The sequence below is a fragment of the Plectropomus leopardus genome, chromosome 1 (assembly GCF_026936395.1).
Source record: "Plectropomus leopardus strain MGB_pleo_1.0 chromosome 1, ASM2693639v1, whole genome shotgun sequence".
Classification (NCBI taxonomy): Eukaryota; Metazoa; Chordata; class Actinopteri; order Perciformes; family Serranidae; genus Plectropomus; species Plectropomus leopardus.
In genome coordinates this window covers 12,550,719-12,568,849 of record NC_142176.1, presented here as the reverse complement: position 1 = coordinate 12,568,849, position 18,131 = coordinate 12,550,719, and the positions used below count along the sequence as shown (strand labels likewise).

The 18,131-nt window shown below is 40.4% G+C and overlaps 1 long non-coding RNA gene across 1 annotated transcript in view; it reads left to right on the top strand.

Annotated features, from left to right (window-relative positions):
• LOC148190374 (uncharacterized) overlaps positions 1 to 14,806 on the top strand; it is an 82,545-nt gene extending 67,739 nt beyond the window's left edge. The window contains exon 4 of the long non-coding RNA XR_015776217.1: positions 14,719 to 14,806. This is a non-coding gene — a long non-coding RNA (uncharacterized LOC148190374). The remainder of the gene's footprint in view (positions 1 to 14,718) is intronic.
• Positions 14,807 to 18,131: the final 3,325 nt, after the last annotated feature.

Genomic DNA, 18,131 nt, shown 5'->3' with positions numbered 1-18,131 from the left:
GTCAATTAATGTCCGAACGGGTGGGGGGCGAGGTAGTATCCAGAAAGGCTCCCGTCTACAGTGTGTTTATGAAAGAGAGAGCTTGTTTGGGGTTATCAAACGTCTTCTGTCCGTCTTTCGTCTTGAACACCAGGGTAGCGGGGAATTTCAGGGCGAACTTAATGTGGCGCTCATGAAGCAGACGTTTGCACTGATTAAACTGACGTCGCTTTTCATCCACAATACGAGAATAGTCCGGGAAAAGCATAATACGATGGCCTTCCCAGGTGACATTCTCCCGTTCACGGGCGGCTCTCAGGATCCGTTCTTTGTCTTGGTATCGCAAGAATCTCACCATAAAGTGTCGCGGTGGTTTCCCGTCCGGTCTCGGTCGGGCGAGAGATCGGTGAGCCCGGTCAAGTTCGAACCCTCTTGGGAACTCCAAGCCCAGAATTTCAGGGAGAGAGGCCTGTAGGAAAGAGAGGGGGTCCCCCTTCTCACAAGACTCGGGGAAGCCCACGATCCGTAGATTGTTACGCCTCCCGCGGTTATCGAGCTCATCCACTTTTTGGCGTAATGCATCCAAATCAGCCATGCTAGCTGGCGGGTTGGCTTTCAGAGCTCTGTCGGCATCCTCCAGAAAGTCCAGGCGGCCCTCGATGTCATTGATGCGGCTAGTCAGCTCGGTTAGCTTACCATCCACGGAATCCGTGGCTCTCTTGATATCATTCAGTTTAGTTTCTTGCTGCTCGGATGTCTTCTGGAGAAGTTCATAAATTCTTGCAATATCCCTCGCCATGACGCTCTCGTTGCCAGCAGCGTTAGTATCGTCCTTTATACGGTCGGTGGTAGCATCCGAAGCAGCACCAGCGGCTACATTAGCATAGCTGACACCACGATGCTCTCCCGTGCTAGCAGGTGTAGAGCTTACATTAGCAGCTTTTCTCCCCTTTCTGTCCACTTTTTCATTTACTGGAGCCATGTGAACACTGTTAAATCTCTTAATACAGTATCTTGTCTCTCATTGGTAACTTTAAACGTGGAATGTTGAAGAGGTGGCAAGAGCGAAGTTTTCAAGCAGCCATTCTCCGACAGGCGTCACGTGACTCCCCTCATCGGGTCTGTTTTTAATGTTAGTTTATTTAACAATTTAAAGGTCAGGATTCAATGAAAGTAGCAGAGAATTGCCATGAGAAAGGATTGGCATTATTAGCTGCGCTGGTAGGTTTAAGAACCTCATTGAAAGCAGATGTGTCATTTGCAAAATGCCAGAAGAAACTGGAGATGCTCATCACCGCTGGAGGCATCTCCAACTGACTGTTAAATCAGGCAACAGCAATCTATCTATTTACCTATTACTGACAAATCAAAGCTCGGGGTAATTGTCATTTTAATGTCCCTCAAATCAAAACAAACTTCGTCATAATGGTAATAGCTTTCTCCCTGACACTGCAAGCTGATAATACGTGACTGATAACGTGCTGAAGAATTCTTTGACTTTGTCTGACATCATTTCAGAAACACAGCATCCATTGCAAACACATCACATCTGTTTCCAGCTTAAATGACAACTTTTTTAAAGATGATCTACTCTGATCTCCACACCATCTACTTTGTGTCAGCTTGCATCTCAAAATGCAGACATGCAGAAATAAGGACTAAACTCCTTAAAACTTTAAAGCCCCTCTCCAAACACATTTTAAAAGTACTTATACTAATAGTAGTGTTTTACATGGTTTTACCAATTAATAAACCCCCTGAGACCTGCCAAGCTGCTGGCGATCCTGGTCTACATTTGAGGCTGTAGCGAGTTGAGTTTTAAAGCCAGAGTAATGACTGGTATTACATAAAACTACAGAGAGCTTAAGAATCTGGTAGTTCTAACAATGATACGGTAGCTCCCCAAAAGGAGGCTTAATGATGCTCCAAAGTTGGGTTGAATTTTGACGAGGAAAAAGTTCAATTTTCACTGGATTCTCTTGACCTCTCACCTCAAGATTTCGGAATGAAAATCGGTTCTGTAGGTACCCACGAGTCTCCCCTTTACAGAGATGCCCACTTTATGTTAATCCATTGCAGTTTTGAGAAAAACAAACAAAAAAAAATCATGCTGTATAAATGTGTTATGCCTTGTGTGTTTTGAATTTGAATATTTCTGCATACTGGGACCCTTAATTGGTTTTGACTGGAGAGGCAAGATTTTTGTGGATTCAGTGAGCCCAGTTTTATTCGTGTGTAAGGATTTTAGTCCTTATAGTAGCCATTTCATTGTAGTGAGGCCACTTCTTTAAAACGGACATAACTGTACAAAATGACCTTTAGTGACCTCTAGGATAATCACAGTCTCGTGAAACTTTACACTTTCAAACTAGAGACCTCAGGCATTCAGGGGTGTATTGACAACAAGGGGGTTTCTCAGCTTTTTCAAAATGTAATTGCTCAGACAAATGCAATTCTTACAGAATACTCCCAATGTCTAAAACTTTTGAGACACAGTCACAGCGTAGATTTTTCTATGGTGATTCTCCTTTTGATGTCTTAATGTGATGGTTTAGAGGAACTTTTGACCTTTTCTTATAAATTCTTCAGTGGTAAAAAGCTAAAATTAAAATCAGAACTTAATCTGTGTAACAGATGGTATCAAACCAAAACTGCTGAAACAACTTCTGAGACCAAAGTGAGCATCGGGATTGCCATCAAATACTTACAACATACTGTTCTACGACCCTATACAGTCTTAATTTTAAAAGTTATAGTAGGCACGTAACAAAAACAGATTTATGACTAAAGAAACTTGACACACAGTGCTGAGCCTCATCTAAAATTAATCTTCAGGTTCCCTGCTTTCAGATAAAGTATAACACTGTTAGGTGGCATATACTATTTACCTGCTTTCTCCCCCTAAAGATCCCCCTCCCAAAAAAAAGAAAGGAATTGGTCTATGTGGGACTCAGAGGGTCAAAAGAAACTATGAAAAAGAGGCTGGAAGAAAGTCTTCTCTTTCTCCTCATTGAGAAATTTGCTTGCAGGAGGCTAATGCAAAGAAAACAAGGAAGAAGAGATGGAGGAAAGAGCCTAATATTAAAAGTAAAGGGAATAAAACAAACAAATAAACACACAAAAAGATAATTCAGTGAGTTAAAAGAATAAAAAATACATACATTTTAGGGCTGTACTGTAGTGTAATGTGAGGCTACCTTCCCTCTGTGATATGTCTGAACACTTTACAGGTACGTTGAAGCATAAAAAGCAGCAAAGCAATTGAGATTTGGCGTTGAGATGAATAGATTATATGTGTGTGTGTGTGTGTGTGTGTGTGTGTGTGTGTGTGTGTGTGTGTGTGTGTGCGTGTGTGTTAAGGACGATAAGATAAAACTGAGAAAAGAAAAATTAATTCCGACACATTCTGAATCACACGAGAAAGCTGATTTCATAAACTTCTTTTGATATATGTGACAAAAGGGTGAGAATTTGTCAGAAGTGGAGAAGAGACCGGGTGGCTGGAGGCTCTGTCTTTGTCTCACACGTTTCCTGATGAAACAGCTGTCCAACTGGGTGGTTGGGCGAATTTGTGAAATAGTAAAATTAGCAGTTCACTTGAAACAACATAAAATATGATGTGTTTGAGAAGGCAAAATTGTGGATTTTTGACCAAAATCATGATAAGTCGCTGTGTAGGCTGGCAAACACAGCCTCCTAATTCAGTGGTCCTATGTACACTGTGACCTACAAATTATCAAAAATATGGTTGTTTCTTGTATAATTCAGTATGTATGTCAAGTGTGTCTTTATGGCTGCATGTTTTTGATTTACTTTCTGCAATGAGGAGCTTGAGATTCACCCACTACAACTAATACCCCCCCCCCGTCATGGACATCATTATATGACTAGTTCTCGAGCTGAAGTGAGTAAACTGGCAGTGACTCACAAATTCATATTTACAGTAACAGCAGTGTGGCGGCCCTTGCGCCGGATCTAATTTTGTATAGTATGCTGGAGCCTTGAGTACGTGACTTGAATGCACAATATGGGGATGTCTGAATCACTCGAGAGGTGACAGATTTCATATGACGAGGCAAAAGTGAGACAAATACAGCTGAAGTCTCTCTCGTGTTAATCCCGTAATTAAACTTTTCTTACATTTTTTTTTGGTGAGCAAAGAGAGAACAAGACAGAAAGCAGCTAGAGCATCCCCTCAATCTCCTTCCTCCCACAGTATCTCTTTTGAACAAAAGAGTGGTAGCATAATTAGCAACTGTTGGTATCTGCAGTGAACAAGAAGGCCAATCAATATAATGTAGGGAATGCTTACACCACATATAATTATCACAATTATTACTACTGTGCTTTGAGCGCATCTACGATTCACAAACATTCAGGGGTCACACATGCTTCAATGATCAGAACTTACTTTCTATGCTTAAATTTGTTTAAAGTGGAATCATAATGCTTGAACATTAAACACATAGAAGAAAAAGTGTATATATCTATTTTTTTTTACCAGTTTTCAAGGCTCTGAGATTGACTATATATCATTACAAGTATGTTGGAGTTATGATTTATGATTGTTTTTGTTAGAAGGCTCAAATTCAGCCACTGATGAAAAAGCTTAAGTTAACATTGGACATTTATTTTAGAAATGAGTTTGTGGCCAGAAGGAGACTTTTTGCTGCAACTTTTTTTTTTGTTTCTGTGCTTGACTATGGCGATGTTTTAAACATGCATGCATCTTCACAATGCCTGCACACGCTGGGTACTGTCTACCATGGAGTATTGAGATTTATTACATATCTCAAAGCCCTTCGTCACCATTGCTCTCTGGATGTTTGGGCTGGATGGTCTGCCTTGTCCACCCGTAGACTTAACTTTGGTACATTCTTATTTAAAAGGCTATTCTCTGTTTGCCTCCTCCTATAGATTTACATCCTACAAAAAGTATGGGAGGTTATTTTCTTTTTCGCCATGATTTATTCTTCCTAATTGTACCTATAAAGTCCATACTGAACTGGGAAAAAGTGTTCAATATGCTACTACCTCGGCTTCAAATCAGTTGCCAACTTATCTACATTTTTTGGAGGTTGTCTCATTGATATATGATTTGGAAACAGGTACCTGAAAATGTTTTGAATGAGTGCAGATTTTTTGGGATATCTTATATTTTTTCTTGTAAGTTGCTCTTTAATTGTTTTCACTTTTAATTGTTGTATGTTTGCTTTATTGTCTGTAACCATGTGTGCTGCTGCCTGTCTCAGCCAAAAAAACTCTTGATCAATAACCTCATAAATATCAGATGTAAACGTAATATGTGAGATGTACAACTCTGATGAAGAAAGAGTTCAACGTTTTGGAAAATACACTTATCTTTATTCTTGCAGATAGTTAGATGAGAAGATCAATACCACTCTCTTCTGTACAGTAAATATGAAGCAGCCACCAACAGAGGACTATCTGAGCATAAAGACTAGAAATGAGGGAACGGCTCGCCTGGCTCTGCCCAAAGCTAATAAGATCCATTTACCAGCACCTCTACGGCTCTCTTGTTAACACGTTAGAAAAACCAAAATGTCAATACAACAGTTAGACAAAATAGTGGACTATTTCCTGGCCAGGAGCAGTTACCGAGCAACCAGCAGAGATTGTAGAAAGTTACTAGCCAAGACCTAGTCTGGTACCTAACCTTTAATACTTATCATATAGACCAAGCCCACAACGATTGCTCCAAACAGTGGACTTATAACTCCTGAGTCCGTCACGTGGTGCATGCAAAAAGACTTTTTCCATTGACGCACATTGGGAATGAGACGCCTGTAAATCAGTGATAACATTTTTTTGCGCGTCACAACCCCGTGAAAAGACTTGTTTCACTGTCAGGATTTGATCCATTTGATAACATTTGGAAGGTCTAGAAGAGCCGTACAAGGGTCGGCAGAAGTCTTCGAGTGCGCTTGCTCTGTTGGTGATGCCGAAGGAGTGCCAGTCATCGTGCTGAATCGATGCTTGGGAGTTGTTGAGCATTTTTGGCTGCGAAATGCTAACTCATGCAGTTACAGTGGTTATGGTTAGGTACCTTAAATTAAGCGTTTTCTTAGTGAATGTCATAACAGCTGAGCTAATGCACAGTGTTTTCCATCACCTTTATGTAATTGACCTCTTTTGTTAAGTTGTCAGTCACTTCTCCGGCACTGCAAATAACCACTGTTTTAATTGCGAACACTTTGACCTTTGTGGGTGGATTTGTATGTGAGGGAGTTCAATTTTAATGATGATTCATCATTTTAAAAAAATGGGTGAAATGAATAACTATGAGCATGAAGTTGACTTAGGCTGGATTTAAAAGTAACGGTTTGTCATAGCTCAGCAGCGGAGCTTAATGCGTCATGAGTCTGTCGGCTCCGAGAGGGATTGATATAAGTCCAAGGTTTAGTGTAGTGACTCAAAAATAACCATGGAAACGGTCTCTAATAATCAAAAATGAGGGCTCAAATTTATACTAGGTCACACTTAATGCATGAGAAAGTGTATTAAGTTATTTGTAGCTGCTTTATAGCCTAATATTTACAACTGTTGGTCAAGATTAAGTTTATTGCATGATGGCATTGTGGTCACTTAAAGTGCAACTGGATCTGATGAGCGCATCCGCTAATATGTGAGGTGATGTGTTTTCACCACAAACAAATGGACATCAGGATACACCGTATATTTCTACATGTATTATGCATCCTGGTTGACCTCATATTACTACAGGTCTTCCTCCTATGGGAACTGCACATCCCATTCTCATCTACCATAGCAGCTTCAGCGTATGTAAATGGAGACACAGCCAAACACTGTCCATAAGGGCACCGAGGAGACTGTCCTGCTCTCCAGCCCATTAAAGAGGACTCCATTATATGCACTCTGTACTACACACACACACATACACATACACACAACAACACATGGGCACATAAAGTAGTCCACCTTAAGTAGCTCCCCTCCACGCCACGCCATGCATATTTTATAACAGCCGGCATTAAAAGCCAAAGGAATAAGGAATGCCTGGCTAGGCAGCTGGGTTAGCTCCGCGCCCTACTTCTTTTCTAGTTCAGCCCGCTTTTGTTTTTGTTTCAAACATGCAGAGAACTCGACAGAGGAAGTGTCGTGAGAGTGGAAGCGAAATTAAAAAATGTGGGAATATAGGATGTAAACAGGGAGGGCGAATGCCAGAAAATTCCTCACTGGGACACGATCACATTGTTGGCCAGTGATACTTTCTCTGCATCTCTTTTCACTGCATTTTTTTCCCTGATTGTTTACTACATTTATCACAAATATTGCTTTCTCTGCACACCAAAAGTAAGCAGAGGCAGATCAGACCTGAAGATATTTTGATACTGGATGTCAGGGGTGTGTCTAGGAAGTGGCACGGGCCACCCCTGAAATCTTATTGGCCACCCCAGGTGCCACCCCATTATGACTGGCTATCTGCACAGTCAGTCTGATGACTATTTTCATTTAGAGGTGCAATTCAGTGTTAAACCTCAGAGGCAGTTATGTGCCAGAATAGTGTTTAACCTGATTAATTCACATACTAATAAGTTGAAACAGCTGCTAAAAGGTTTATTCACAGAGGCTGATTTAGTTTAAGGTTTTGGCATTTTAATTGTGTTGGCACTTTATACTTGCTATTGTACTGTTTACTTTTGGGGGATCAATTTGTTCAACATAGTATAGAAGCTTTATTTTACATTTGTGTGGTGTTTGTTGTGTTGATGAACTGAACTATAAAAAGGAATGTAAGACACTGACGTTTTAGTAATTGAAGAAGTTATGGGTAGTGCCATTTGTCTACATGTATTGTATTTGTGTTACTATACTTTTTGGGATCTTAGAGTGATTTTGATGCTTTTTGGTTTTAGATTAGAGTTAGATTTTAGGATGAACTTTATATTTTTAAACTTTGTGTGTCTTTTAATGTCTGCGCCCCTATTTACAAGCTTTTGAATAGCTTATCAGGGTGTCCCATTTCACACGTCTAATTTTACTTGAAATCATGTTTGTATCTATATTTTTATCGACTCTGTGAATGAACTGATCTGAGCTAGTGGAGATAAAAATGGTACATTAAAGCTATGCCGATGCGAGTGCCCGCAGCAGCGCTCAAACTTCATGTCACCCCTGCAAAAGTCAGTTCCCCACATGGGCCAACCTAGTATAAAAAGTGTGGATACGCCACTGCTGGATGCTGATTAGCCCTCCAGCTGAGAGACAGCATGCTGCTAGGCCTTTGAACCAACACAACACCAAGATTGTCCTTTTAGCTAAAACACACTGGACTGAGACCGCAAACACGCATCCATCACTGCATGCAGCTGATAATAGCAGCTGGATGGCATCTTCAGGGCTGGTTGGTTTTTGTTTGAGTGTGCATATATTTGTGTGCGTCGTGTGCATTTGATTGGGTGATTACAGCTCATTCCGCTGTATATTCACCCGTGTTTACTTGTTTGCATGTGCACATCATGCAAGGTGTAACACCCTGGTAAGTCAACATCCCCGTCTGTCATCGCTGGCACTGTTATGCATTCTGCTTCACACCGGGTCACACAGGCGGGATGTTCTGTCGGTGTAACACTTCAGAGTGCGGCTTTCATCTTTCATCTTTCTTTTTTTTTGTGTCCTACCTTTGTCGCTCCTGATGGCGGTGAGCAGAGGATTCTGGGGTCAGCTGCGAGTCACTTCTGTCACATACACCTTGAAGACTTGCGCTCTCTCTCTCTCCTTCTGTTTATCTTTTTCCATCCGCTGTTCTCCCCTCCACCTCCTTTCTCGGAATAAATATTTAATTTCGACCCCTTCTTTGCCTCACCAGCTACTTACCAACTAGGATTATCAGCAGTCTGCGTGTATGTTTGTGTATGCACGTGCTCACAAAAAATAGTCTGTATGTATTATACATATGAAGTAAAGGTGTTTGGGCTTGGACATGCATGTGTTCATGTATCTGTGTTGTGTGCGATAAAGGGTCTGCTGGGCAGTCAGCTGCTTAAAAATCATATAAGTATTTTTAAAGTTAATGTTTATTTTAATCAAGAAGAGACAATGCACATTAATTAAATTTATCATATAAATGTGCCAGATTTAGCCAAACAGACCAATTTTCATCAGCATTCTCTAGAAGGTTGATGAACCGCCAAGGTCAAATGCCCTTTCTTGCAATGTTAACGAAAGTGAAAAATAATAAGTGTATCTGCCTTGTGACTCGGATTCGCCCCAAACTGTATTGGGTTCTTCCTTGGTCCCTGCTTTACCCTTCCCTTCTTGAAAATCGGGCCTGTAGGTTTTCCATAATCCTGCTGACAAGCGCAGAAATGCCACCAAAAACACAACCTCCTTGGCAGCAGTAAAAACAAGAAAGTGTAGCTGAAAGTTTAACCAAGTATTTTAGGTATCAGCCACATTACAGTGGGGCTTATGGATTGCAAAACTTTAAAATTTCACTGTCATGATACCCAACAGTATGGATTTGCTCCTGAATTTTCGGCAAAAATTTATTACGTTGGATAACAGTCAACATTACAGTGACCTGACAAATATTATAGAACATAAAATACGTATTGCAGCCTGTTCACTGAAAACCAGGTTTGTTATAGACATGATTATCCATAGATAGCCTGAAATGAGACTAGAAAGATTGAAGGTAGGGTTTAAGAAGATCTATTATGCTCATTTTATAGGTTCATAGTCATATTTAAGGTTTTTTCTAGAACGTAGACATAGTATATATGCTTTAATATTATATATATTACAGCATAGTGTGTATATATATATATAATGGTTGTTTAGATTTTTCTTTCATTACTTATTTTCAGAAAATATATGTTGTATATATTCATATGTAGACTCACTTAACCCTTAGTTCATTTGTCATTACTAAAATCCTACTTAAAATTGTTTGTACATCATTACTAACACAGTTAATAACACATCAATATTAGGTGCAATGGTGCCATTAACTTCTCACAGGTCATGTTTTTTTCTTCTTTTAAATAGGCCTACATGTTTAAACTTATTCAATTAAAATTGGAATACCTTCATTTAAAATAGTTCTACGTTTTTGGTTTTTTTTTAGATTTTGCTATGCATGTTTAAACGTCGTCTTTCCTTGGGGTAGGAACTTATGTTTCACATTTACAAAGAAACAAACAAAATTGTGTTTAAATTTGACACTTCTGACCTCAGTTTCACTGCTGGGTCAACGTGACCCGATCAGTACCTCTGTAATGTAAAACATTTTCATTTTAAATGTCGATTACACTGATTATCTCCAGTAAAATAACTTTTATACTGGTAAAAAAAAGCTTTAGAAAGATTTTCACATTTTAAAATGAGTCAATTTGACCCACAACACAACAGGAGGGTTATTTGGTCATTGTGCATCTATCTTAAACCACTCTCTGTACCATACAGTGTACACAACTGTTGGCGTTGTGTCTAGTTGGCTTTCAATGTAAAGGAGCAGAAAAAGCCTCATTCCAGGTTGATAAGGTTCTGTGGGGATCAGGGAGGCAGCTTGCCGTCTTGGAGTGATGCACTCTCCAAGAGAGCTGTAAGCTGGCAGCACGCACCTCCAGGATACAAGGCCCTGACTCCAGGCTGGCTCCGGAGGTGTGTGTGTGTGTGTGTTTACGGCTGGCATGTTTGGTTGCCATCTGCGAGCCCCAATGATTCTGGCTAAGGTGCGCACACAGAAACACGCAGGGAGTCACCCACATGCAAGCATATTTACACATTCTCCTACACACTGTGCACCTTGGCCGCTGTAGCTTGTCAAAGTTTGGGTGCAGGCATGTGTGAACGAAGTGAACTATAATCACTCTCAATGCAAAAGATCAAAATCCTATTTCCAGGAAAGTCAGGCAGCTCTGAGATGAACAAAGCCTCCAGCAGTCTTTCGCTTTCTCTCGCTCTCTCACTCTCTCTCATATACACGCACACAAACACACACACACACACCAATATGTTCTCTGATATTAAGGAATTCGAGTATTATCACTGTAGGCAAATCAGTTATATTGGCCAGCACAGATCTGAAACGCTGCATTATTCACGTGCTTTGACTCCTGTGATCAGCTGGAAAAAAATAAAATAAAACATGAAATAAAAGAAGTCTGCGATGTGAATGCGAACAGTTGGTGTTGCCAAGGAGACATAAAAGTTCATTACGAACGTTTTAGTGATTTGGCACAGATCAATGCGGAAAATACTTCATTGCCAATGCTATTGTTCCAAAGTCCAGATGAGCTCCTTAATACTGCAGGTCTATTGATAGCGATTATGAGCTTAACTGAACAAAGACATTGGTTGATAATACACATTTAGGTGACGAAGACGATGCCAAAACAGGACAGTCAATCAAAGCCATGTCCACATCTAAATCACCGGTGCACTGTTGCCCGAAAAAAACTGGTAATCAGAACATAATAACAAATGAAAAACACAATGTTCCTGCCCCGTCTTTACTCTTGGTTTGTAAGTGTGTCTGTTTGTTTGCACAGATGCAAAGTGAGAGTGCAGTTATAGATCATATTTGCTGAATACACTGAAGCTGATTAGTGAGAACGAGTTGAAGGCCTAAAGCTGCTTTTCCTAATCCAGAGATTAGTAAAATAATAAGAGGCCTGTCTTCCTGCGCACACTCACACAGAGACAAAACGGTGGTTTTGGCTCCATCCTGAAAACAGAACTGGTATCTCCACTCTCTCAGAACGGTCCCTTGGCCACAGTAGTGACAGTCCTAACTGGGAGTGCCACAGCAAGCCAGTTAAGGCTTAATGCCAGACCAGTGTTTCCAGTGTGAGCAGTGCCGAGGAACCTGCTAGCGTGTTGGGAAATGCAGATCAATGCTGGGTTGAAGATTAACCTACTAGCACAATTGGAAGAAGTTCCAGGCTTTTTCTTGCAGACGCTGCTGCGTTTATTGGGTTTCTTCTTTGTCTACTATGGCACACTTTTTCATATATGCCTCGAAACCTGAACACAAACAGGCACACTGGTGTGCACACACCTAAACTTGCACACAATTGAAGGCCTAATTGCCAACCTCAGGGAGCACTTTTCAGTTATATTGTCAAAACAAAAGCTTTGCAAAGGTTACATTTTAGTTAGGGAACCAACTAGATTTTCTCCCAAAGACGCCTAGAATACCTCACTTGGATGAGAAATGAAACTTCACAAGAGCTCCCCTAACTTACTCAACTGTGAGAAATAAGATTTTTTTTTGACATTTCACCCATTATACCATTTGTGGGACAAAAAAAAGACTAAAAAGATTTAGATGATCAACACAAATATCAAACCAGTGCGCAAACATAAGTAAAGGGAGAAGCAAAGCAGAGAAACTAGAAAACACAATTATCCGTGTCTGTTTGACCCCAGGGAATTCTCGGTATAATGCCACTGGATCTAATTCACTTGCAAAAGAGTTGAACAGGATGTAAAGCTCGATTCACAGTGGACTCAGACCATGAAAAAGCCTCTTTTCCTCCAACCTTTCACACAGACAAAGAGCTGCCGCATCTCCACTCCATAAGAGAATCACAGCTTTGAATCTGCATGTGGGACAGAGGCACCCTGGCTAAAAACAAACACTCAGCGTGAATGAATATATACGTTTGCTTTATACTGATTGTCCTTCCATACAAACATAGTGAAAGTGGGCAGGCCAGCATACGGTTGCGAGGGCCGGCTACTCACCCAACATTAGAGGGAGATCAGGGAGTGCATCTATTAATGTATTCTTTTTAAAAACTGTTGCTCGGCGGACCGTGAATTGAGCCCTTTCATACGAGCCCATCTCATACTGGTGTGAAATGAGGTGAAAATAAGCAGACTTGAAAGAGACGGCTTTGCAGGAAGCCTTCCCCGAATGTCTGTGGAGGTTTTCTGAGGTGACCCAAACAAATCAGCTTTTGAAGGGAGTCAAGGGTGAATTCAGCGCACTAGGAAACAAACACACACGCAGTCCTCTCTCGCTGTCAGCGGATATGCATGTCAGAGCTAGTGTTGTCATTTTCTCTTTGCGAGGTTTTTTTTATCACGTGGTTCACTGCCTTCTGGGCCTTGTGCTTGCAGGACTATGCTTGTCCCTGGACTGCCAGCTGTAACCACAACATACTACAGCCCATCACACTGATCTTCATGCACACACACACAGAAACACACACACACACACAAGGTGCACCAACAACCAGTGTTGCATTTTTCAATGTGGTTCTAAACTCAAAATATTCATGGCAATTAATAAATTGTGAGGCACATAATAAACTAAATGGCACGTCTATGTGCAGCAGAGAGCTGTTGCATGGAAGGGCATCTGTGTGCTGCATATTTATCAAAGTGACAGCGGGCGTCAGGGATACAGGGGCTCCAACATAACCACTTACTCACTAATGGCTTACACAGCCACGGATCATTATCCCTCACAGCATAGCACAGCACAACATAACACAACACTGCGCCGCACAGCACCATGCTGCACGGCAACCCCCTCAGTCCCAGCATCACATTGGCTTGACTCAAGTGTGTAGGAGGTTGATTAGATTTTTTTTTCCTCCTCAGTTTTAGCATCAGAATGTTCAGATAGTTAGTTTGATAGTTTGAAGTTAAAAGTCCTGTATGTTTAAGTGTTCATTCGTTGTTAAGATTTATATGGTTTTGACTGTCATCGGTTGAAATTGGATTCATCAAAGTAATCAAGAAGTCCGACAGGTCAAGGTGAGCGTTCATGTGATCCGTCAGATTGTAAACAAGTTAGCATTTAAAAAAACAAGATAAGACTTTATTAATCCTACATTGGGAAAATTCACCGTGACATCAGCTCAAGAGACAAAAACAGAGAACAATGCAAAAAAGTTGATTTTCATGCAAAAAAGATTAAAAAAATTACAAAATACATATTAGATAAAATAAAAAATAAAATAAAATAATATTATATCTATGTACACCTTTTACTTGTACATAAACTGTTTGTACAAGACTGATAGTTACACAGAATAACTGATATTCATACATGGTGTGTTATTTAAAAAAATACAAAAGAATACAGGTGTTATTCTTTCTAATAAACTGATACAAAGATGCTGTATTGAGGGGATGTAGTGCACAGCCCGCGACACCAGAGCTCAGTGTACTGGTGTAACAGGCAGCTGAGCTCAGGAAGATGGCGACTGCGAGTGGTGGGGATAATACTACAAGATTCGTAAACAGCAGGCCAGTAACGGCAGAGAGAGACAGTGGGGAAAATGGCATATTTTCTATTTATCATATTATTCCATCCAAACCAGAGTTGGTGATTGTTGGAACAATAGAAAGAAGAACCAAGAAAATTTGGTGGGTTTTATATGGATAAAGTGTGTTTTACAATGAGTTAACAAGACACTTAAGTTAGCCTTAGTTTGGTAAAAGAGAGAAACTTGAATTCAGAACACGGTTGTATTTTTCTGTTTAATAAGGAAAATGGATGTTTGAATATTTCCTTTCTTGACATTTGAGCATGTGGAGCCAATTCACCACTGATACTCATCTCTCAGGGTATGAGGTAGGGGGAGATGTGTTTGCCAACTGAAATTTTGGCAAAAATATGTGCGCAAGCACAACTGTGGGAAGTACAGGAGGTCACAGTTGAACCAGGATGTACATCTGTCAACTGTTGGATTTTAGGGTAATAAATTTACTTTTTGGCTTTGTGGTCTCTTCCAGATAAGTTTGGCTAACTGGAAGGTTTGTTTACAACATGGCCCTGCCACATGTCTGTTTGGCTCATCTCTGGATCTCAGCAATTAAATTGGTGAGTACAATGTCGTATAACTGATTGGAGTAGACCGTTTTCCTGGCAGAGATTTTGACCTGTCACAGGTGGTATTAATAACATTAACTTTGGATGCACTCCATATAAGCCAGTTCCAAGGATCTGATACTGCAGTGTTTCCCCTATTATGATCAGCTCTGCCTGCTATATAAAAATCTCCCCATACACAATAAAGTTGCTACACTTAAAGCAGCCAGAGTAAGTTGTATAAATCAAACACCCCCAGATAAGGGTGCTCCCATTGATTAGCCATTGATTGTTATTAGCTGATGTTCATTCTAAATACTTTGAAGGTCGATCAGAGATGCGAAACAGGAGTAAGTTTCTCCACGTGCTTTTAAAATAGCTTAGTCTGGTGGCTGAGATGAACTGTAGCTCACACTGAACATTCACTTTCACATTCATAGTTAACTGCTAACCTGCCTGTCCTGCATGTAGACAAAATGTCTCTCCTTGCTTGCCATACACACTGAACTGAATGGCTCTTTCATACACTCTGCTGTATTCTAACAGTGTTTACGTTAGCTTTGATGTGCCCTGTTTTGTGCATACATACAACATGGCATCTTTATTTTAAACAGCTCTTTCTCATCTGAATTTTTCCAGAATTTGAGTAATTTTTTTTACCCTAATTGATTAGGTTAACCTGGGGCCAGTTGTAACCATTTTTGCTTTTGATATCATCACTCAAATAGCTCTTGAAATATTTCGATACAATTTTTATGTAAGTAACTTGTATCTGTGCTCTACTTAGACTGTAAAAAAGAAACAGTGTTTTAACCAAAAAAACAATAGTGTGAACTGAATTTGAGAAGAGAAGTTGAGGTCATTTTGATAGTAATGATTCAACTTGTCAACTTAAAAAAATGAGGCAGTCCAGACAAAAGCTTTTTTTAAGTTTAAACAAATAGTTTCTTTTTACAGTGTGATTGAAATATGTCAAAGTTTACATCTGTCCCCATGTGCAGGAGCGACTGTAGCACTATGAGTGGTATGGGATGCATTTTATTAAATGTAATTCGACATTCACAACGGTACAAATATGTGTTTAAAGCGTATCTTGTGTCAGTGGACACTCTCAATACGCTCGATTGAGGTCACGCATTTCAGCACAGCTGCTGACAAAATTCCAAGGGAAGACACTGTATTTCGTGTACGCGCTCACTGACGCATCTTACATGGACACATAATGGAGTGACCATTGTTGATGTTATTATGTTCACCTGTGCATTTCCTGTTTTGACAGTTCAGTATGTTTGCTTTGAAAGGGGTTGATTATGGTCAGAATGACAAAGATAGGATCCAAGTTTTTAAAAGCAGGAGTCCTTTAACCGTTTCCTGTCATCCTGATGGTGGAGGGACTTCATCAGTCCTGCTTACTGATCTAAAAATGTGTTAAAGCCGCTGTTTTGTCATATAATAACAGAATTGAAAACCTTTCACATCAAAACTGTTTATGCAGCAGTTTCTGGATTTAATCCACAATGCATGATGTGTTTGTGTTTATTCCTTCTTCTGCTGTCTCATATTTAACAATGCACCACTCCAGGCTGTCTCTCACTCTTACACAAACAGCTCACACTCAACAATACCGATCACACACACACACACACACACACACACACACACACACACACACACACACACACACACACACACACAGATGTCAAAGCAGGCACTTAGTCACGGTTCGACGTCAAAATATCCTCCTTACTGAAGGCTATCATGTGTTTTTGTTGAATTTCTTCGTGTTTTTGTTCATTTGGTGGCCTGTGAGCAAAGCTGAAGCATTCAGTTATAACAGCAATAACACTTAATACATTCTGACAGAAAATAGCCGTGCTTTTCATAAGAAACAAGATATTAGTCAGCAGTAAAGGTGATTATAACTCCCTTTATAGCTGCCTGCGCAGCCGGTAACAGTTTCTCCTGGCAGACATAAAAATGCTTAATATGTTAGCCAAACTATACTTGATCCGTGACATCATAAGAGCTGTTTCTGTGCTGTACATAGATGCAATCACAAACTTAGATTTAAAGTTCAATTTAAAATGTAATATTTAGCTTTTTTTTCTTCTTTCTCTTTGTGTTTGGAAGGGAGTCAGTTTGTGAGTAAAAAGAGTGACTGCCATGGACACCAAGAATGGGATTGACCCAGTAAATTCATTTTGATTTGTGAGCTGTTGGAACAGGTGAAAGAGAGACGGGGTCGGCCGTACAGGTAGATAGATTGATGATGCGGCGCTGGTGACAGGGTTAGATGTATAGGGACAATGAAAATGGAGAGAGACTGGCAATGCCCCATCTGTTTGCTACAGGCGAGGGAAATAATGATGGATTCATTGTTCAGTCAATTAGAATTCAAAGAGACAGCGGGGGACAGAGAGAGGGAGGGCAGGAAGGAAAGAGAGAGAGAGCGTGGCGTGTTGAAGAGCCCCTGTGAAGAGAGTGTGATTTCACAGGCCAAGTGTGAATGGCTAACACGGCTGAGGGAGGGAGGTGAGAGCAGAGCCCTAGGTGAGAGAGAGATGGTCTGTTGGGTGATGCGGGATCTGTGCTCAGGAGATGAGCAGGGCTGAGGCTGATGTCCATGCTAACGCCTTTTTTTTTGCTACATTTTGGCTTTCCATCCACACTAAGTTGGGAGTTTTCCAAAAATGCTCATAAGTGGGTGAATGTGACGCCTTCTTGACTGCCTTTTACTTGCTGTAATATCATTGCTGCATTATCATGTCACAATACAAGTCATAAATGTTGTCTTGGGCTGTTTAAAACAATACTTTGACCAACAGTTTCAGTGCATAATTGTCATTGGACAGAACAAGGTGTATTTAGTCTGACTCAGTTTGGACAGGATGTGAGTCAGGAAAGATGCTGACAAGCTAGGAGATGTCGAGAGAGTACTTTTCCACCATGGGAACTTAACCAGGAAAAACTTGGGGAAAATGGATCCGTACACCAAGTAGCTCTAATTAGAAGGATTTTAATGCTGTGTAAATTTTCAAGCTTGTGGCTCTTCCTTAGACTTCTTGAGAACTCACAGCACAAATATCCTTCTAACAGGAGCTTGGTGTGCAGATCCGTTTATTTCTACTTTGCCAGATGTTTCCTCAGTCCAGCACCCACTCCATTTTACACAAGGATGTGTGTGCCTTTTTTTTTGCAGTTTTTTTTAACTATTCAAAGAACCCCAAAACCCAACAAGAATTATCCTTGTTCCAGTTTTGGACTCCAGTGTTCCATATTTCATGCTTCTCAAAATGACGTCGACTCCCTGATTGTTACTATTGTGAAATAGGACTGC